Here is a 22156-nt window from a genome sequence, read left to right as displayed (position 1 = left end):
ATGGGGTCCAGGGGTCACAAAAGGGCTGATCCAGGTAAACCTATTTACACAGACGAGGGTAAGTCGAAGGCAAACACGGGAACAGTAGAATCGCAAAGAAGCCAGGCAATACTAACGAGAGTACTCAATATTCCAGCAACGAATAGCTCAGAGCCCCAGCCTTAAGAAGAGCCAGAGAACTGCAAATCGCTCGAGATCAGCTGCAGGTGCGTGGGCCAAGGGCAGGAGCCCAATCAGAGCTCCGCCCAGGCAGACAGGTAGGAGAGAGAGAGCGAGGGAAAAACAACAAACACTTGTGGCCACACTGGGCTGGCCGGGGAGGCACAGGGACCATGACAGATTATTAGTTTCAGTTTAGTTGTTTTGAGTGTTATTTAAAATTAAAAAACAGAAACTAAAGTTTGTGTGCAGGAAGAGGGGAAAGCACTTAGTTACCAACAGTTAAAATAAAAGATGTACATGTAAAATCAGCTCCTGTTTGCAGTTTACCAATGAATGAACTGACAACTTTCTTTGAATCACTGTGATTTTCAAGAAGACCTAAAAACATGATTCTCAGCCAAGTTCTGTGGTTATAAGGAGCGTCTTTGTTAAAGAAAAAGTTGAATGTCAAAGGATTATTTAAGGCCTCCTGAAGTGACAGTGTTGATTCTGTTTGGTTTGACTGTGACTCGTCTGATTAAAGTGGACTGGGCTCATCTTGGTCACTGATTCTAGTTTTTAACATCCTACCAGTTTCCCCAAGCAAAGGTCAGCAGTTGAAACAATTCCTCTGATATATCTGCTGAGTGGAGAACTTATTTCCACCTCTAACCCTCACTGACAGACAAAGGTTCTGGTTTTTAAGAGAGCCTGATAAGAGAGTCCCAAAGACCTGCAGCATTAGATAAAAACTACTGTTCCAGCATTTATCAGGAGGCCATCTATGTCCATCTGGAATGACCACCTTTGAACAGGGTTGGTGGACTATGACACCAACTATCAGCCACCTACAACACAGTCCTGAGATCCTTTAACCTGATAACCTCCATCCACACCTTGACCCGTGTGATCCTAACAACTCACATGACGACAGGGTGGGTTAATGGCTCTCAGGACCACCTCCAACAAATATACCTGGGACTCCCCAGCCAGCCTATAGACCTGAAGAAGCCTTTCAGATCCATTTCAGAGAAACGTCTTCAAGAAACCTGAAACAAGTCCAGCTGAATTCAGCTGTACCACCTGAGACTAACATGACCAGGATGACTGAGAACCAACACAGAGATTTACACTGGTGGTTACACAGTCGAAGGGTTATACACATGTAAGCTCTCACCTTTACCTGAAGACTGTGATCATGTCTATGTAGAGTTTAAAGAATAAATAAATAAACTAAACAAACAGCAGTGTGCAGGTAGTCTTGATGTACATGTTCCTCCTGAACAACAAGTTGCCACAGCTGCTGTCATTGGGTAACTTCCACTTCACGACAGAGGCTTTAACAAGATAAAAATCTGGTTTATTTGGAAAGGTGTGACCACTGTCTTCTCAGGAAGTTACAACAGCCGAGTTGTGACAACTTTTATTATTTTTTAATGTTTAGTATTAAACATGGCAGGACCCAGTTCTGCTGAATTAACTTACCATTTTACGCCTGGATCCCTGTCCTTGCCTGCCATCTGGCTTGCAAAGCACCCAACCCCATTGCCCATCCCAATGGGTGGTGGGCCCACGTGGTGGTGGCACAATGTCACATGACCTGACCGGGCCCCATGGTTGCAGGCTCGGCTACCAGACGCTCACCTGGGAGCTCCACACTTTGCTTTGGGAGACCCTACCAGGAGCTTTTGCTCCTGACAACACAGCTCCCAGGATCACAGGGACACACAAACCCCTCCGTCACATTAAGGTGGCAATTCTAGGAGGGGAGGGTTGCCTGCATCCTCGGCACAAAGTCAGATATGTTTTCAGTGGGTGTTGGACTCTGCCAAGGGTGCCCCTTGTCTCAGATTCTGTTTGTGATATTCATGGACAGGCTCTCAATGGTGGCAGGGCTCAGCCTTAGAGAGGGGGTTAGGGCCCAGACATCTGGGAGAGGCTTGGAGTAGAGTTGCTGCTTCCTCAAGTCTGAAGGAGCCAGCTGAGGTGGGTCAGGCATCTGATCAGGATCCTCCTGGGCAGCTCCCTTTGGAGGTTTTCTGGGCACATCCTACTGGGAGGAGACCTCGGGGTAGAGCCAGAACTCGCTGGGGTATTATATCTCATCTGGCTTGGGAAGGCCTTGGGATCCCCCAGGAGGAGATGTCTGGAATACCCTGCTTAGCCTGCTGTCACTGTGAGCTGACTCAGGATAAGCGGAAGACAATGGATGGATGGATAATCGAAACTAAGTGTTAATCTAACACAGCAGTTTCATGCCTCACCCCTACACCCCACCGTGTTGTTGTTGGGTAACATCCCTGTGAGGATAAAAATATCTAGGTTCTCTGTTACAACAGCTGAGCTGTAGCAACATTTCTTATTTTTGATATTACTTATCTCCTTTGATCATCTGTCAGGTGGTTACTCAACACATGAGCTGAAGACTGTTTCAGGAAGTTTAGGTTTTAGGAAGTTGAGTTTAAATGGAATAATAAGAAGTGTGACACCAATTCAATCTCAAAGAAATGATGATTAAATTTGTACAAACTAGAACCAGATCAAGGGAGACGGTGTTGTTGTCTATGATGTGGTGAAAATATTTAAGCACTAATGGATGATTTGTTTGAAGCATTTATCTTCAGGTGTTTAGAGCTATTTACCCACAATACTATGACTGAACTCCAAGGGAATACGCATAGGAGGATCCTGGTCAAAAAATCCAAACCAGCTCACCTGGTTGCTCTCAGCATGGAGGAGCAGTGACTCTATACCGAGCTCCAAACACCCTGCAAAGGAATCTCATTTCAGTTCTTGATCTCAATACTCAAAGTGGGCCTGTATTCTTGGATGCCCAGTAACGGTACTTCTAAATTTTACTCTTTGGTGCACCTTTATTTTTTCCTGTGACTTCTCTCAGGCTGCCAGTTCTCTTGAGAGAAGTCAGTCTTACCAAAGAAAAGAGTAAAATTTGTGGCTTGGAGTTCATGTGCCAGTGGTACTTTAATTTGAAACTAGAAAGTGCATTTTCTGAAGAAACTGCAGTGTGAATGCTTGAATCTGAATGTATGCACTGAAATGAATTAATTGCTGAATTTAAGTTACAAATGTTGAATGAGATGAAAAATACAGAAATTTGCACCTGAAAACAAAAGTGCTGAACTGCTAAAAGCTGACAATCACACAGAAGAAGTTGGAAAATAGCTGAAAATGTTTTAAATGTAAATTAGAAAAACCTAAGTAATGAGAAAAAAAAATTTAGAGTCAGAAAACATCTTAATGAATATTAAAAGTTCATATTCTTTGAATCACTGAATGACTAAAGTGTGATCCCTCCACTTGGATCCACACAGTTTAAAAAGTTTAAATCTCTGAGCTTTGAAAGACACGGTGTTGGAAAGAGAACAACGATGGCGACGTTTTGAGGGTAAAATGATGGTTGTAGAGCAAACACTGTGGACACAACAGCAGTTGAAAGAGAAGTGTTTAAGATTAATCTTGGCACAGTGGCAGGCAGAGCTTGTTAAGCAGGCAGGTGTGAGCCTGGTTGCTATAGTGACTGCACCCAATGGCTCCATACACACGGACACAGACATGCACCTCACTTTTGCTGCTTAAAATGAACAGAAAAGTCAGGCCGACACAAATCGTTCCCAAATGAAAAGTACAAGTCGTATTGACAAAATTCTTTCACCGTGAGCGGCAGCAAAGTCTAGTCTACCAAATTCTCAGTTTTCATGCCTGTGGAGTTTATTATATTGACGTGGTGACAGTGTAAAGACAGCCTGTACTTCTGGTTTTCAAACAAACCTTCTGAGCCATTTTAACATTAGAGTCTATGGAAGAGTTGGAGGGAGGAGGCTGTGCATTGGTGCCATTTATGAACGAACCATAACACATATTACAATAGTAAACACATTGGATGAAAGAGGACAACGATGGCTACGTTTTGAGGGTAAAATGATGGCTGTAGAGCAAACGCTGTGGACACAGCAGCAGTTTTAAAAAAGATTTTAAGATAAATTCCCCCCCTCCTCTCACTCTAGCAGTTGAGCTGTCTCACTCTAGCCCCAACATTCCGTCCCATACACACCCATTATAAACTCTGAAACGGGTGGAAAAAAAAGTATGAAACTTAAACTGGAACTGAAGAAAAAGTATAATAGATATTGAAAAGATAAATACAAGTTGAATACTTGAATGTCTTGTCTTCGTTTTAAAGTTTGAATGGTGGCTCTATGTCAATGTATGTGGAAGTAGATACAGTTTAAAGAAGAGGAAGTTGAATGAGAATTTGAAGGGTCTCTCCATTGAAATACATGGGAAATTTTTGTTGAAAAAACTTGAATAATTTTAAAAATATAAATGTTAAAAATGAGGAAAGTTCAATTCAATTCAATTCAATTCAATTTTATTTATTTAGCGCCAAATCACAACAAAAGTCACCTCAAGGCGCTTCATGGATACAGAGAAAAACCCAACAATCATATGACCCCCTATGAGCAAGCACTTTGGCGACAGTGGGAAGGAAAAACTCCCTTTTAACAGGAAGAAACCTCCGGCAGAACCAGGCTCAGGGAGGGGCGGCCATCTGCTGCGACCGGTTGGGGTGAGAGAAGGAAGACAGGATAAAAGACATGCTGTGGAAGAGAGACAGAGGTTAATAACAGATATGATTCAATGCAGAGAGGTCTATTAATACATAGTGAGTGAGAAAGGTGACTGGAAAGGAAAAACTCAATGCATCATGGGAATCCCCCGGCAGCCTACGTCTATTGCAGCATAACTAAGGGAGGATTCAGGGTCACCTGGTCCAGCCCTAACTATATGCTTTAGCAAAAAGGAAAGTTTTAAGCCTAATCTTAAAAGTAGAGATAGTGTCTGTCTCCCGAATCCAAACTGGAAGCTGGTTCCACAGAAGAGGGGCCTGAAAACTGAAGGCTCTGCCTCCCATTCTACTTTTAAATACTCTAGGAACAACAAGTAGGCCTGCAGAGCGAGAGCGAAGTGCTCTAATAGGGTGATATGGTACTACAAGGTCATTAAGATAAGATGGGGCCTGATTATTTAAGACCTTGTATGTGAGGAGCAGGATTTTGAATTCAATTCTGGACTTAACAGGAAGCCAATGAAGGGAAGCCAAAACAGGAGAAATATGCTCTCTCTTTCTAGTCCCTGTCAGTACTCTTGCTGCAGCATTTTGGATTAGCTGAAGGCTTTTCAGTGAGTTTTTTGGACATCCTGATAATAATGAATTACAGTAGTCCAGCCTGGAAGTAATAAATGCATGAACTAGTTTTTCAGCGTCACTCTGAGACAGGATATTTCTAATTTTAGAAATGTTGCGCAAATGGAAGAAAGCAGTCTTACATATTTGTTTAATATGTGCATTGAAGGACATGTCCTGGTCAAAAATGACTCCAAGGTTCCTCACAGCGTTACTGGAGGCCAAGGTAATGCCATCCAGAGTATGAATCTGGTTAGATACCATATTTCTAAGATTTTCGGGGCCGAGTACAATAACCTCAGTTTTATCTGAATTAAGAAGCAGAAAGTTAGCGGCCATCCAGGTCTTTATGTCTTTAAGACATTCCTGCAGTTTAACTAATTGGTGTGTGTTATCTGGCTTCATGGACAGATAGAGCTGGGTGTCATCTGCATAGCAGTGAAAATGTATGCTATGTCTTCTAATGATGCTGCCTAAGGGAAGCATGTATAATGTAAACAGAATTGGTCCTAGCACTGAACCCTGTGGAACTTCATAATTAACCTCAGTGTGTGAAGAGGACTCTCCATTTACATGCACAAATTGGAGTCTATTAGATAGATATGATACAAACCACTGCAGTGCAGTACCTGTAATACCTACAGCATGTTCTAATCGCTCTAATAGGATATTATGGTCAACAGTATCGAACGCTGCACTGAGGTCTAGCAGGACAAGCACAGAGATGAGTCCACTGTCAGAGGCCATAAGAAGATCATTTGTAACCTTCACTAAAGCTGTTTCTGTGCTGTGCTGAGCTCTGAAACCTGACTGAAACTCTTCAAATAAACCATTCCTCTGCAGATGATCTGTTAGCTGTTTGACAACTACTCTTTCAAGGATTTTTGATATGAAAGGAAGGTTGGAGATTGGCCTATAATTAGCTAAGACTGCTGGGTCTAGAGATGGCTTTTTGAGTAAAGGTTTAACTACAGCCATCTTGAAGGCCTGTGGTACATAGCCGATTATTAGAGATAGGTTGATCATATTTAAGATCGAAGAATTAATTAATGGCAGGACTTCTTTGAGCAGTTTTGTAGGAATGGGGTCTAAAAGACACGTTGATGGTTTGGAGGAAGTAATTATTGAAGTTAACTCAGAAAGATCAATTGGAGAAAAAGAGTCTAACTTAACATCAATGGTACTAAGAGTAGCTGTAGATAATATTACATCTGTGGGATGATTACTGGTAATGTTTTCTCTAATGATAAAAATTACTAGTTAACGTTAAAGGGATGGTTGGCTCAACAGAGCTCTGACTGTTTGTCAGCCTGGCTACAGTGCTGAAGAGAAACCTGGGGTTGTTCTTATTTTCTTCAATCAGTGATGAATAGTAAGATGTTCTGGCTTTGCGGAGGGCTTTCTTATAAAGCAGCAAACTATTTCTCCAGGCTAAATGATGATCCTCTAAATTTGTGACACGCCATTTCCTCTCCAGATTACGAGTCATCTGCTTTAGGGTACGTGTTTGAGAATTATATCACGGAGTCAGGTACTTCTGATTAGAGACCTTAGTTTTCACTGGAGCTACAGTATCCAGAGTCGTACGCAGTGAGGAGGTGAAATTATTAACAAGATAATTGACCTCTGTTGGGGTAGCGTTCAGATAGCTGCTCTGCTCTGTGTTGGTACAGGGCATTGAAGATGATAACAGTGGGTGGATTATATTCTTAAACTTAGTTACAGCGCTTTCAGAAAGACATCTACTTTGATAAAATCTACTCTCCACCGCTGTGTAATCAATTATTGTAAATGTAAATGTTATCAGGAAATGATCAGACAGGAGAGGGTTTTCAGGAAACACTGTTAAATGTTCAGTTTCTATGCCATATGTTAAAACAAGATCTAGAGTGTGATTAAAGTGGTGGGTGGGTTCTTTTACATTTTGAGAGAAGCCAATTGAGTCTAATAACAGACTAAATGCCATGTTGAGGCTGTCATTTTTAGCATCTACATGGATGTTAAAATCACCCACAATAATTATTTTATTTGAGCTCAGAACTAAATTAGATATAAAGTCTGAGAAATCAGACAGAAACTCTGTGTAAGGCCCAGGTGGACGATAGATGATAACAAGTAAGACTGGTTTCTGAGTTTCACAGCTGGGGTGGACAATGTTAAGCATCAGGCTTTCAACTGAATTAAAAGTCTGTCTTGGTCTTTCATTAATTAATAGGCTGGTGTGAAAAATTGCTGCCACACCGCCCCCTCGGCCTGTGCTTCGAGGTTTCTGGTAGTTAGAATGACTCTAACTAACATAATCATCCTGCTGCAACCAGGTTTCTAACAGTAACTAAACATCTGACACAATGAGCAAGAAAGTGCAGGAGGGACAGGTGAAGTAGCCATGGTGCTAACGAGTCGGCTACGAGCTAAGCTAAGCTAGCGAAACAGTACAGAGACAGTGAGTGAATACTTTGGCTATAAATTAGGTAGTGAGTACACAGAAAGTGTGCTTCGGATGAAGCACGTGAAGATTATACTATGAAAGAAGAATGTATTTAAAAGTTGTTAATTAAATTGCTAAGCAAATAAGCTACTCAGAAACACCACTGTGTTTGAGCAGGAACAGGAAGTGATACTCTACCGCAGAGCGAGCGAACACCAAGTGACCAAGTAGAAGCAATCATGTCCAAAAGAAGAGGAATCTAACGGTGTTTGAATGGTTTTTCTAAGTTGAACGGTTTTGAAGTAGTGGGATTACAAAAAACGTACGGAATAGATAATAATAATAAAATAGAATAATAAAGATTAGAAGAACAATACTGTGAATGCTTTTACAAGCATTCACACTAATAACCCTGGACTTACTTGATGTGTATATAATTATTTTTACTTTGCACCAGTGAATTAACCTCAGTTTTGTCTCTTGGAGAGAGTTTGACCTCTGACTACCAAAACTAGATGGTCTCAGAGGTCTATATCCTGGCTCACTGAGGGAACTCAGCTGTGAACCAGGCCTGCAGGAGACTGGAGCATTTTCTACCTGCAGTGTCACAGGTGTCCCCTGTCCTCTGCTACAGCAGCAGATATCTCAGACTCAGCAACAATAAACATAGTTATATTGACACTACTAAATTTTCTTTTAGCTGCTCGTCATTTACAGCTCATAATTTTTGTAATTGATTAGATACAAAATGAGTTCCTTGTTCCCAGCTTGTTCTGCAGAACTAGTTGAGCAATATGTGAAATTTCAGATGTTATTTTGCCTTTTTTATTTTCGGAGTAATCCCGGGTGGGGATTAGTTCCCTGTCGGGGGTAGGCTTGTTGGTGCTTTGTGCACTTGATGCTTAGCCTTTAAAGTTGCCTCGAGCCTGGTACACTCCAGAAGCTAACTAGGCTAAGATTTTAGTAGGTAGGTCTGGGGAGAGGGTCGGTGGTATTTTTATTTATTGGTTAACCTGTGGCCACACATTTCCCACCTGTTTTTCATTTGTGTATTGGAGGTGGTGCTTCTTTGTTGTTACTGTTAGCCTCAGGTAGTTTTTGTTTTAGTTTTAATGGCTACGTTTGATATTGCTGTGTTTCTAGCAAACCCTTCGCTTGTCCAGCTGGACACTTGTAGGAAGAGGGATCTGCATGAGGTGGCATCATTTTATGGCATTTGTGTCTCCACAGCTCTGCGTAAGGCTTAGCTGAAGGCTGCCCTTGTGTCTGGATTGGTGTTAGAAAGGGATAGTGGCCCTGCCAATGTCTGCCAGTCTACCTGAGCATGGTGTAATGTCTCAGCCTGTTCCGCAGGTGCCAGATCAAGCTGTAGCTCCATCAGTGTCTACGCCTGTTGCTCAGGGGTTGCCTGAGGACAAGCCGATGACACTGCCTCACTTCAAACCACTCTCCATAGAGTCATCAGTAGCATCAGGATGCTAGGCTACGTGTCCGCCTGGCTCATCTCCAGTTGGAAAAGGAGGGTCGTGAGAGGGAGTTCCAGCTAAAGAAGGAGTTGGAGCTTAAGCGTTTAGATGCAGAGCTTGCCAGAGCCAGGGAGGTTGAATTGAAAAAGGTGGAGGTGGAGACAACTGTCAGGTTGCGACAGTTGGAACTCCAGCAGGCTTCCCTTCCTGCGGCTGTCTCCAGGCAGAGGCACCATTTGATGTGGGGAAAAACATTTGTCTGGTTCCAGTGTTTCGCGATACTGAGGTTGATAGTTATTTTGAGTCCTTTGAGCATATAGCCACAGCCTTGCACTGGCCACGGGATTCGTGGGCTATTTTGCTACGATGTAAGCTGGTAGGTAAGGCTCAGGAAGTTTGTTCCTCATTGTCAGCTCAGGACAGTCTGAATTATGACAAGCTGAAAAGTGCCATCCTGCTAGCTTATGAGCTAGTCCCAGAAGCTTATAGGCAGCGTTTCCGGGGATTAAAAAGGGGACAGGGTCAATCCTACCGAGATTTTGCAAGGAAGAAAAGTGTGCTTTTTGATTGGTGGTGTGTGTCCAGCAAAGCTACTGACCTGGCGTCGATACGTGAATTAATGCTGATAGAGGAGTTTAAGAACTGCGTCTCCGAGCGCATCGCAGTATACCTCAGTGAACATAAGGTGTCCTCATTACAGCAGGCTGCAACACTGGCTGATGAGTTTGCCCTCATCCATAAAACTAGTGTTATTAAGCACGATCGACGCGATGCCTCAGTGAAGGTTAGCAATGTGCCAGCTGTGCAGTACCCAAGGAGTGAGGTATCTGTGTCCCGTCCCAAGGTAAAAAGAAAGTATTTCTTCTGTTTCAGGTCTGGCCATTTGCTAGCAAATTGTGAGGCCTACAAACAGAAACAGTCGGTCTCGAGGGCTAGGAGTGTACCAGCTAGCAAAGCTGATACAGGCGTGGTTTCAAGAGCCAAAACAAAGCTCTGTTTTTTCTGCCACAAACCTGGCCACCTGGTTGCTAACTGTTTGAAAGGCCACTCAAAGCAAAAAGGCTCTGCTTTGTAAGGAGTCAATCGTGGTTCACAAACGGACAAAGTTGCCAGTCCGAGACGACAATTGGAGCATAATTGCTTGGTGGTGTCATTTGGTCACTGTCGGAAATCGACTAATTGTGATCCGTCACCTGTTGACCGCCTTTCAGGTCTAGATGACCTGCCGTGTGATAGAGTGTGTGTGACACAACCATTCCAACCTGCACCTCTGGCTAACCAGCATGCCTGTCGCCATGACCTAGCAAAGAAGCGCCTGAAAAGTGTTTTAGTAAGGCCTTCTAGCTATCCGCTGGGTTCTCCTTATGTAATGACTCGAAAAACATCTGGCTGTCACTCGAGACAATATTTTGAGGGAATTGAGCCAACCCCATTCAGTGTTTTGGACCCATCAAAAAGGTCTTGGCAAAGTCGGCAGGCTATGCCTAACCGTCATTATGGTGCATGGTAAGTGATATGTTTAAAAGTTGGGTAGGACATTCTGTGACAAACCACTGGGTTGTATTTATGGGAGGGGGTGTTACGGCCCTAGCTGGGCCTCCTGAAACTGCCCTTGTGTGGGCATGGTGTTTTTCTCCGCCTCCTCCTCTCTTGCCACTCCTACCCCCTCTGTTTGGCTACGTTCACACTGCAGGTCTTAATGCTCAATTCCAATTTTTTGATCAAATCCGATTTTTTTTGTCTGCTCGTTCACACTACAAATAAAATGCGACAGCAAATGGGCTCCAGCTCAAAGTGGCCCGCATGCGCAAAAGAAGATGTCACACACAACGCGCTTTGTTTAGACCCAAAACAAACAATATTGTTTGACTGATGGCCCTTAATATAAAGACTTCGGACTTCACGTTTCCCAATTTTTGCTTTAAGTTATTTTGTTATTTACATAATAATGTAGATAACCTAATAATTATCCTTATTGCTGTTTTAGAGAGGAGCGGTGCTTCAAGGGATAGTTGCAGATTTCTGTCAGAATCTGCAGATTATGCAGTACAAATAAAATGTTAACGTTTCTCCAACGTTGTCTTCCCAGCAGTTTCACCGGATGGCCAGGAAGCGTTCGCGATGTCTTATCGGGCGCTTCTCCGGCGCTGATAATTGGCGTCTGTCTTGTGTCAGTGACGTAAAAGACGGATTTAATGCGACTTGACCATTCACACAGCAGTCGCTTTCTGAAACATCGGATATGTATCGGATTCAGTACCGGTATCGGATTTGTGCCGCTCACACTGTCACACCATGATCGGATATGGGTCGCATAGGGTCAAAAAAATCGGATTTGATGCGCTTTCGCCTGCAGTGTGAACGTAGCCTTTCTCTCACTCTCCTCTCTCCCCAGGACACAGCTGCTCCTGGTTAGCCTCGTTTGCCACCTGAATCCAGTCAGCAATCACCTGAGGCTATTTAAGCTGGGGATGAGCTGTGAGCAGGGGGGTTTTTTCTCTGGTGTCTCCACTTTGAGTGCTAGGTGTGTGAATGTCCTGCCTATAGTGTGGAAGCAGTGTGCGCTGTAGCTGCATCACATGAGTAGTGTGGGCTTGTGGGCCTCGGCGGCAGTAAAGCTATCTGCTACTAGTGACAGGGTGAGCTTGTGGGCCCCTGGAAGTGCCTCCTCGTGGTGTGGAGTTTTTGTTTGGTTGTTGTGTTCTTTGCTGTTGCAACCTTTTTTCCTTTTTCCAAGTGTTATTGGTAAAACGGCATTGCCGGCTCTTTATGTTAAGATTATCTATAATAAAGACTATTTTATTTACTAAAAACACCTGTCTGTTCTCCTTTCATTCTGTTCTGGACTCATTTGTTACTGGTCCCCTCACTCGCATGCCTAGACCCCTTCGGGGGGGACGTAACATCAGATGTTTATTTTGAGTCTGTATCTCTGACATTATCTAAACTGTTTCCTCCACCCTCTGCCAGGAAAACAACCCAATAAACATCATGACTGGGCACCTTTTTTGATCTGTTCAGGACGAACACCATCCGCTGCATCTACTGGCATTAATGTGGCTTCATTCATTGATTCAAACCTTTATTTAAACCTCAAAAATCATGTGACCTTCTGTCATTTGCAGCAACATTGAGATAATAATCATAAAATACACAAAGTTAAAAATTCAGACTGAAAGCAGTTACACACTGAAGTGGTTTGAGATAAGAACAGTGAGAGTGCATTCAGGATCATTTCATGTGTTTGATACACACAAGTTCAGTACAGTACTGTGGTCCAGTCCATCACAGATGTTATCTGTGTAAAGATGATCATGACATGAAAACACCACTGGCTTTAGTTGTACTTCTTGTTTTATTTTGGAATCTCTGCCTTTTGTGTTTATGGTTGGTTTGCTTCCTGCCTGTGTGTGTCTTCTGCCATTTTGATTGTTTGATTAGTTTCACCTGTGTCACCAGAGTATTTAGACTCTGTGTCCCCTGTTGCTCTGTTTTGTTTCCCAGTGTTCTCCTGGTGTTCCTACCTGCTCATCGCCTCCTTTTTTCATCACTTTATCCATTAAGGGTTCCTCTTTACCTGCCCTTGGGTCTGTATTTGGGTTTTTTGCCCTGAGTTCTTTCTGCAGCAGCAACAAGTTTCTGTCTTTTAAAGTTGGTTTAAAACAGTCAGCTTTTCTCTGCTCCTGAATCCTTATTAGTTCTCAGAATCAGACTTCACAACTCCTTCACATCTTTGACCTCAGGATGTTTTCCATCCAGATTGTGGATCAGGGGTTAAAGGAGAGTTTTGACTGTTTGACCTCAGTTCTGGTCCAATCATCCTCACAGCCTAATTTTACGGGAATGTTTATGGAGTTGAAGTTAAAAAATCGAGATAAAATACAGTTTGAAGATTGAAAGAATATTAATGGAAACCTGTAAGTCTGAAATATCAATTAAAGAGAAATTAAGAAGAAATGTTCTCAGCGATGATCAAAGATGCATGAAATATAATATAATCAGTGAAGATTTGATTTGTCATTAAATACAATTAAGATCAGATCAGTCAGTTATTTCTAAAAGACAAAACCTTTTTTTTTGTCTTTTATTTTTTTTAGGTGTCACCAATCAAAGAATGGGTTTTTTATTTTTATCTTGTTCTATGCAGATAAAACCTGAACAGAAAGTAGATTTTACTGATAGTATCTTTTCCTGGATAACATCTGAATTGCAGTATTTGTTCTTGTGATGATGTATTTTTCCAGCGTTTTGTTGATTGGTGAAGCTGTGAGCCTGCCAGGCTGAACTGAGGGGAGCCTGGTGTTGCTGTGCTGCCCCCTGCAGGCCACAAACTACACAAACTACAGACCTGATACTGTAAAACTGTTCATTATGAGTAAACAACACTGAGCTGAAAACTGACAGGATGACTCATTATAAAACTTCTTCATTTTAATGACGAGAATCAGAGTTTTTCCTGTATTCATGTGTTGGAATCAAACTTCACTTTATCTTCAAAGTCAAACAGAAACAATGGAAACTCTCAGAATGAAGCTGGAGATGATTTTTAATAACATGACATCTGCTTCCTTTTACAATCACAGACAAGAGCAAAGAGGTGAAGCACATAAAGATGATGATAATGATGATTTGTGATTGACTGTAAATCATAACTGATTTATTGATGTTTTATTCAGTTATTAATCCACATATTGATTTTCAGATGAGTCTGAGCTTTCTCTGGTTCCACATTTACAACCTGACAACCACACAAACTCTAACTTTCCCAGGTGAGTTAAAGTTAGAGTCTGCTCATCCCAGAAAAAAAATCCATTTGATTTTTGTGTGAAAATGATTCTCTTGTATACATATGTTATTTTTCCAATGAGGACAGGTTATTTTAAGGTTTGTTAACTTTGCAACAATTCTAGTTTAGTATTTTGATGTTTTGTAAAGTCAGAGCTGATCCTTTTTACCGCCTTTTTTAAACTCCTGAGGGTGAAACATGTAAACAATCTAACATCGTCACCACACTGAGTAATAAGTTCTTCCTTTGGCTCAACTGTCTGAACACACAGCAGATCATTCCACGTGTTGTTGTGTTGCAGCTGCAAAGATTTAACTGGACAATTCTCAAAACAACTCACAACATATGGATCCAAGATAATCACTTGTTGCAGTTTAAATAGATTTTATGAAGGATGTTTGCATGAGATTGTTGTGCACAACGTAGATCATGTTCATACAAAACATGTTGTTTTGAAAAGATGAATTTTTGTAAGCTAGATTTGGATTTTGTTAAAATAAGTTGTGTTCACAACATCTGGATCTTTGTACAAGAAATGTAACACAAGGCTAAAAGGAAACTTCAGGACTTGAGTCTCAGATTTTCAGCTCTAGTGAATCTCATCTGTCAGTCATGTCACTGAACTGAAGATGTTCAGTTGCTTCCATCTTCATTTGCAGGTTGTCAGGAGATAATATTTGCACTGTTTAGTGCTGTTGTCAGGTGCTCAATCACTTGATGGGTGGTTGGTTTTTGAGGTTTATCTTCTACTGACGGGGACGTTGCTCTTTGATAGTTTTGAGAACCTCCTCCAGTTTGGACTCCATCTTGACCAGTTTGTTGTCAATGGTGCTGATGTCAGGCACAGGATGGTTTATATCAGCCACTAAAGTCTTTCTGATTTTAAATATTTTTTCACATTTGTCTCCATAGAAACCATCTGGGCAGTTACACAGCCATTCATTGGAGTCCAGCAGCTTCTCACACTTTCTCTCACAGGGATTAGGAGCGCAGAGGGGTAAGGTTCTGGAGTAATAGATGTGGATCTCACCTATCTTTGATATGAAGTTGCTAGAAAGACAACTGGAAGACTGCAGGGCATCTGGGACTTTAGCAATTTTCTCTTTATAGCTGGCGTACATCAGTTTAACAAACTGGCTCACATGAGCGTCAGCAACCTTTCGATTACATTGTTGTATGTCCTGTGCGATATCATCACACAGTGTCTCAACCGCCTGCGTGACTATTTTGTTGGCTATTTCTTTTCTTTGTGGTTGCTTGTAACACGAGCTCAACTCTTTTATTACTTCATCTTTTTTTTCTTCCTGTGTTTTCTGAGTGTAGCCCACAGCCACAGTGATTTTAGCAACAGGGATATTCTGCATATTGTAAAAGATGTGGTTTTTATTGTTGCCTGTGTTGTGCACCAGCACCACCCAGTTATACCAGTTGTATTTCTTGTCCAGAGCCTTTTTCACCTGATCGGCGACAGCTTCTTTGTTGTCAGGATTCATTGCTTTGCTGATCTCCTCCACGTCCTTCTCCATGTACTCCTTATAGTTGTCCAGGCAGAACTTCACAGCTGATATCTGAGCTTCAGAGACGGTCTTCAACATCTGGGTTTGTTCAGCTTCTTTGTCTGATGGGTTAAAACCAATCAGATTCCAGTAGAGCTGGTTGAGTATCATCCCCCTCCACAACAAGCTGCTAAAATATATGTTATGTTTACCGATCTCTCTAATGCTACATTTAAACTTCTTCCTCAGCAGGTCGTTGAGGTTTCCACTGAGAGACGTGCTGCTGACTGTCAGGTAATGGTAGAGGTTGGCCACACTGGCCTCAACTGCTGTGTTCTCATAGTAGTTGGTGAATATCTTTGCCAGTCGGAGTCTGTCTTCAGCAGTTTTTACCAACACACTGTTCTCACGGAACTCTTCAAACTTCTTCCAGGCGTTGAGGATGCGGACCTCATCTTGAGAATAGACGCTGGCGTAGCTGAACCATTCTACATCTGTTGCCAGGTTGGAGATCTGGATGGAAAGAAGGTCCAGTTTCCTGTTCACCTCAGCAAACCCTTCCTTCAACGGGTCACGCTGAGGGATAAAAACCAATACCAACATAATGATTGAAGAGACGAGATCCGATGCCAGGCGCCAAGCTGGCAAAGCCAGAGATCCCCTTCAACACACGTGCTGTATTGTCAGTTCCAATGTAACCCACCACATCTTTGATTACACTTAGAGAGTCTTTTGCAACATTTAGGACTTTTTCTGTTTTGGCTTTGGTGTCTTCAGGCAGGATTCTCCTGAACCTGTCGAGGGCTGAGAGGTCGGTGGAGGTGGAGTCATGTGACTGAGGAGGAGGTCGTCCAGTAAAGAAGAAGGATCAGTGAAGCCAACAGCTTGGAGGTAGACCACCGTGGAGACGCCATGACTGCAACACAGATAACATAACAATGGATATTTTCCTTAATAATAATAATAATAATGGATTGGATTTATATAGCGCTTTTCAAGGCACCCAAAGCATACATTGAAGAGTAACTCACCCTCCCTTCACAACCTGCTGTTTTTTAGAAGTTTTCCTTATTCAAACTGACGGACTGAGAGTTTTGTTTGGTGCACAGACTGTGATTCTGTCCAGGACAAATTTGTGAAAGTGGGCCATAAAACCAGCTCAGTATCCTGCAAATGAAGCCCATATTGGACAGTTCATTAAGATTTACATCATGTCCTTTGATGGATGTGTACGTCTGACCTTATTCCTCTGATCGGTCAGCTGTCGGAAGAGTCCTGGTTTTATCTGAACACAGTTTAAATGTGTGTTTGACCCTGTTTGTACCTGACAGTAACATGTGACGCCAGACTCCTGTTCTATATGCAAATAAACATGTTGGAACAGAGAGGGGGGGAGGGAGGTGTGAGGGAGATGGGGAGAGGGAGGGGAGGGAGAAACTAACCTGAACATCATCAATAATCTTTGGTAATATTTGGTCAGAAAAAAATTTTGAACTTTATCAAAACAACATTTTCAGAACAAAGTTTAAATGATGTGTTGTAGAAACGACTGTGGAAAATGTTTTTGTGAGAAAAACATTAACATTTAAATATGGAACTGTTACGTGCCTGTGTTGGTGGGTTCTCTGTTTCTTAATGTGTGTATGCAAATTCACCTGTGCAGGGGCTCGGCTGTGATTGGTGGACCTAAGGAGCGGCCTGATGTAACTGGTTCCTGCTGTGGACATGGACTATAAAAGGGCGACCGAACAGCTGCGGTGCGGGGGGGTGTGGCAGACTTCCCGTGCACTTGCCTCAGGTCCAGACGGAGCAGCCGTAGCAATAGCTAGTTGGTTAAAAGGTCGGGCATGTGTGTGAAGTGCGGAGCAAGTAGGGGTGAGCTGCCGATTATTTTGGGAAGCCTTCTTTTCTCCTGTGTTTTTAGACCAGGGAGGTCAGACTGTGTTATTTTTTTCTTTTCTTTTCCGTAAACAGGTCAGAGGGGAACCGAAGCTCACCCCGCTCTTGTTACGGTCATTTCGAGCCGGGTCGTAACATGATTTGGGGGCTCGTCCTTTTTGTCTCGTTTTTGTGGTCTGTGGTTTGTTCGATCGGCTTTTCTTTTGTGTGTGGGGAAGGGTGAGGTGTGTGTGTGTGGGAGGATGGAGTTTTCTTTAGATGACTTTGTTACCTCGCCTTCCTGGGATAAGATAGAGTTGTGTAGAAAGGCGGATTTGCTTATTATAGCAAGGTTTTTTGATATTAAAGTGTCCTATAATGCCCGTAAAGCGGAGGTGAAGGACGCTTTGTGTGCAGGCTTGGTGGAGCGGGGCATTCTCCCTTCCCCGACGGCAGCTGTAAAGCGGCCTGGTAGGGGCGGCGTGGAGGTGGCTCCGGAGGCTGAGCCGGAGCCAGATGCCAAAGGACCCGTTGGCGTGTCTCCGGCTGAGGTGGAGCCTGATGCGGATGAGGCGGAGTCGGAAGCGGCAGAGGTGGGGTCTGGGGCGGCTGAGGTGCCTCAGGCAGTAGGGTCTACGGAGGACCTCCGTTTGACCCTCCGTATTAGGGAGGTAGAGGTTCGCGCTAAAGAGCTTGAGGTGCAAGCTATGCACCTCCGGGTCAGAGCGTTGGAGTTGGAGCGTAAGCCCGCCGCTGTCTCGACACCTGTTTCCGCTGCCTCCACACCTGTCTCGAGTCGCCCTGACACATCCACAGTTACTTCACCAAGTTTTGACATCACCAAACATGTTAAACTAGTATCTCCGTTTCGGGAGGCTGAGGTTGATTCCTATTTTAACGCTTTTGAGCGTATAGCAGCTGCATTGAGTTGGCCTAAGGAGTTTTGGGCGCTGCTACTCCAGTGTAAGTTAATCGGCAAGGCTCAGGAAGTATGTACTAGCCTTTCCGTTAACGACAGGCTCCAATATGACATCGTAAAAAAATCAATTCTGCACACGTATGAATTAGTTCCTGAAGCTTACTGTCAGAAATTTCGTAAAAGTGGAAAGACCGCTGAACAAACCTTTGTGGAGTTTGCCCGTGAGAAACATCGCTTGTTTGAACGCTGGATGCAAGCCAGCAAAGTGAAGGATATTGAGGGATTGAAGGAGTTGGTTCTTTTAGAAGAATTTAAAAAGTGTCTCCCGGATCAGTTGGTAGTTTATCTAAATGAGCAGAAGGTGATGTCCCTGGCAAAAGCAGCAGTTTTAGCAGATGAATTCACCCTCACACATAAAGTCATTTTTCCAACCGGGGCAGGACGAGAAGTGAGGGGAGGGCAGGAAAAGAGACAAAAATCTCCTAAACAGACCCGAAGGGCGAGACAGGAGGAAACTGAAAGGCAGGAATGTTTTTATTGCCGTGAGTCTGGTCACCTGATCGCCAGTTGTCCTGCGCTGCAGAAGAAAGAACAGCGCAGAGGGTCTAAGGGACCCGTGGGGCTCATTAAAGTAGTTTCCCCACCTATCGGTCCTGATCAGATGCAGGGGTGTGACCCAGAGATGGAGGTAGAGTCACGTTTTAAACCCTTCCTTTCCCAAGGCTTCGTTTCGGTGGCAGGAGAGGAGAAGGACAGGGTTCCTATCACCATTCTCCGAGACACCGGGGCACATCAATCTTTTATGTTAGATGATGTGTTGCCACTGTCGGATAAAACCGCCTGCCACACGGATGTGTTGGTGTGGGGAATTGAAATGAGTGTTCTTCGGGCGCCCCTTCACAGAGTACATCTACACTCACCTATCACAACTGGACCTGTGAAGGTCGCCATAAGATGACAGTTGCCGTTTAAAGGTGTGTCGTTTATCTTGGGCAACGATTTGGCTGGGGGGAAAGTGTTTCCACCGCCTGAAGTGATGGATACACCTGTTGCTGCTGATCCAAAAGCGACAGCAAATTTGCTGATGTGGTTAGTATCGCAGATACGTTTGTGGCTGGGGAGCAAAAACCTTCTGTACGGGAGAAAGACAGTGTGGGGGATAAATGCAGTGTGCTAAAATTAATACCGGCATTGAGCGGCGATGTGAATAAAGAAGCTTTGGTAAGCACTCAGGAAAACGACAAGTCTTTGAGTTCCTGTTTTGCAGCCGTTGTCACGGCTGGGGAAAGCACCCTTCCCCGTTTTTTCCTGCAGGATGGCGTGTTAATGAGGCGGTGGTCTTCTGATCAGAGTGGAACATCAAATGTTACACAGGTGGTGGTACTATCTCAGCATCGTGATCAGGTGCTAAGCTTAGCACATGATGCCGGCATGGCTGGGCACCTCGGAATAAATAAAACTTATTACCGAGTGCTGGGCAATTTCTTTTGGCCTGGCTTCAAAAAACATGTAGCTGCTTACTGTCGATCTTGTGCCACCTGCCAGTTGGTGGGCAAACCCAATAAGCCCATTCCACCTGCGCCATTAATTCCTATTCCAATAATGAGTGAACCTTTTGAAAAGGTAATACTAGACTGTGTGGGACCGTTGCCGAGAACAAAAGCCGGTCATCAGTATATTCTTACTGTAATGTGCTCAGCAACGAGATTCCCGGAAGCCATTCCGCTGCGTACGGTGAAAGCCAAAGCAGTAATTAAAGCTTTGATCAAATTTTTTTCTGTGTTTGGGTTGCCGAAAATCATTCAAACGGACCAAGGCACCAACTTCATGTCCAGAGTCTTTGCACAGGTTGTTAAAGAACTACATGCTAAGCATGTTACATCCAGTCCATATCACCCCGAAAGTCAAGGTGCTTTGGAAAGGTTCCACCAAACTCTCAAAGTTATGTTACGTAAGTTCTGTTTGGAGTCTGGTAAAGAGTGGGATGAGGGGTTGCCCCTATTGTTGTTTGCCATTAGAGAGGCTAAACAGGAGTCGCTGGGATTTAGCCCCGCACAGTTGGTTTTCGGACATGTGGTCCGAGGCCCTCTCCGACTTTTGAGGGAAAAATGGCTGTCGGAGGCCCCGGAGGAGCCGTGTAGTGTACCTGACTATGTGAGTCAGCTTCGAGATAGGCTTCGCCTAGCGTGGAAAATAGCCGGGGAAAACTTAAAGCAAGTGCAAACTAAAATGAAGGCTCGTTTTGACAAAAAAGCTGTGGATAGAAGTTTTCAACCAGGGGAGAAGGTGTTGATGTTACTGCCTGTGGTAGGGTCCAGTTTACTAACACAGTTTGCTGGTCCTTACAGTGTTGAATGTAAACTCGACAATAACCATTATGTGATTCGCACTCCAGATCGGCGGCGAAAAACCAGGGTTTGTCATGTGAATACGTTGAAACTGTTCTATCCCCGTAAGCAAAATACAACAGCGCCCCCGGTGTGCGCTGTTGCCATCCTCCCTGCCTACAAACTGTCGGATGACGGATTATCTGGGAGGGATGATGCTGCATTAGGTAGTGGGCTGAAAAATTCAGTAATTTTAAATGATCTTGAATCATTTGTTGCCGATTTACCTGAAACTGCTCAAACTGATATCATTACTCTGATAAAAAAATAACTTGTCACTTTTCTCTGATCATCCGCGCCAAACGACTGTCTTAAGTCATGACATTGATGTGGAGGGGCATAAGCCAATTAAACAACATGCGTACCGGGTGAATCCAGTAAAAAGGGAAATAATGCAGAGAGAAGTCAATTACCTCCTTGAGCATGGCTTAGCCGTTCCAAGTGCTAGCGCATGGAGCTCCCCATGTGTGTTAGTGCCCAAATCTGACAATACTCCTCGATTCTGCACGGATTATCGAAAGGTGAATGCGGCCACTAAAGCAGACTCTTTCCCATTACCTAGGATGGATGACTGTGTTGATCGGGTGGGATCCGCTACTTATGAGACCAAATTGGATTTATTAAAGGGATATTGGCAGGTTCCTTTAACTGCAAGAGCGTCTGAGATCTCTGTATTCGTTACCCCCGATCACTTCCTTCAGTATACCGTGATGCCCTTTGGCTTGCGTAATGCGCCAGCGACATTTCAGCGCCTGATGACTAAGGTTTTGGCCGGGGTCCCTAACTGTGATACCTACTTAGATGATGTGGTCAATGATGATTTTCACATCATTGGATGAACACTGTGAAGTAATGACACAGTTCATGACTGTGGACAGAGCCTGGACAGGTTAATAACATCACAGCCTCATTATACTGACCTCACTGGTGTGTAACATCTTTTCTCTGTAAGCTGACTGTATGAAGCAGGTGATGACAAATGTTTCTCTAACTATAACCAACATTAATATTCTATTGATTTTAAATGATCAAACAAAGATCAGGTTTTAGTTTCTGTCTTATGAAAACGATCCTTGAAGGACCAGAGACCAGTGAAATGCAGCATTTTTATATGAAGTTCTCATTCAACAGTATTTAATATTTGTCCCATATATAAGAACAAAGGAGTCATGAACAGAGGGGCAACAAGTGGTAAAAGAAGTGAACAACCTGTGGTCAGTCATGTTTGTCAGTCAAAGACTCAGTCATGGAAAACCAGAATCACAATCAAAAAACCTGAAATTTCCACTACACAAGTGAAACAATGAGGTCGATCTGTGTCAAACCAGACAGAATCCAGGAAAGAGATTTCAGCACATCTCAGGTTTTGATCAGTTTAAATCTTTAATGTTCAGGTCCCAAAAATTAGGCCTGTAAAATGTGTTTGGACTGTCACATGTTTAAATTTAT

The 22156-nt window shown here is 43.3% G+C and overlaps 1 pseudogene; it reads right to left on the bottom strand.

The window, feature by feature from the left end:
- Positions 1 to 14652: 14652 nt before the first annotated feature.
- Positions 14653 to 16437, bottom strand: LOC146392682 (uncharacterized; annotated as a pseudogene).
- Positions 16438 to 22156: the final 5719 nt, after the last annotated feature.

Source organism: Perissodus microlepis, chromosome 2 (genome assembly GCF_051167445.1).
Source record: "Perissodus microlepis isolate ML-2025 ecotype Zambia chromosome 2, ASM5116744v1, whole genome shotgun sequence".
Taxonomy (NCBI): Eukaryota; Metazoa; Chordata; class Actinopteri; order Cichliformes; family Cichlidae; genus Perissodus; species Perissodus microlepis.
The sequence above is the reverse complement of the archived record's forward strand: the minus strand, read 5'-3'. Positions and strand labels throughout refer to the sequence as shown.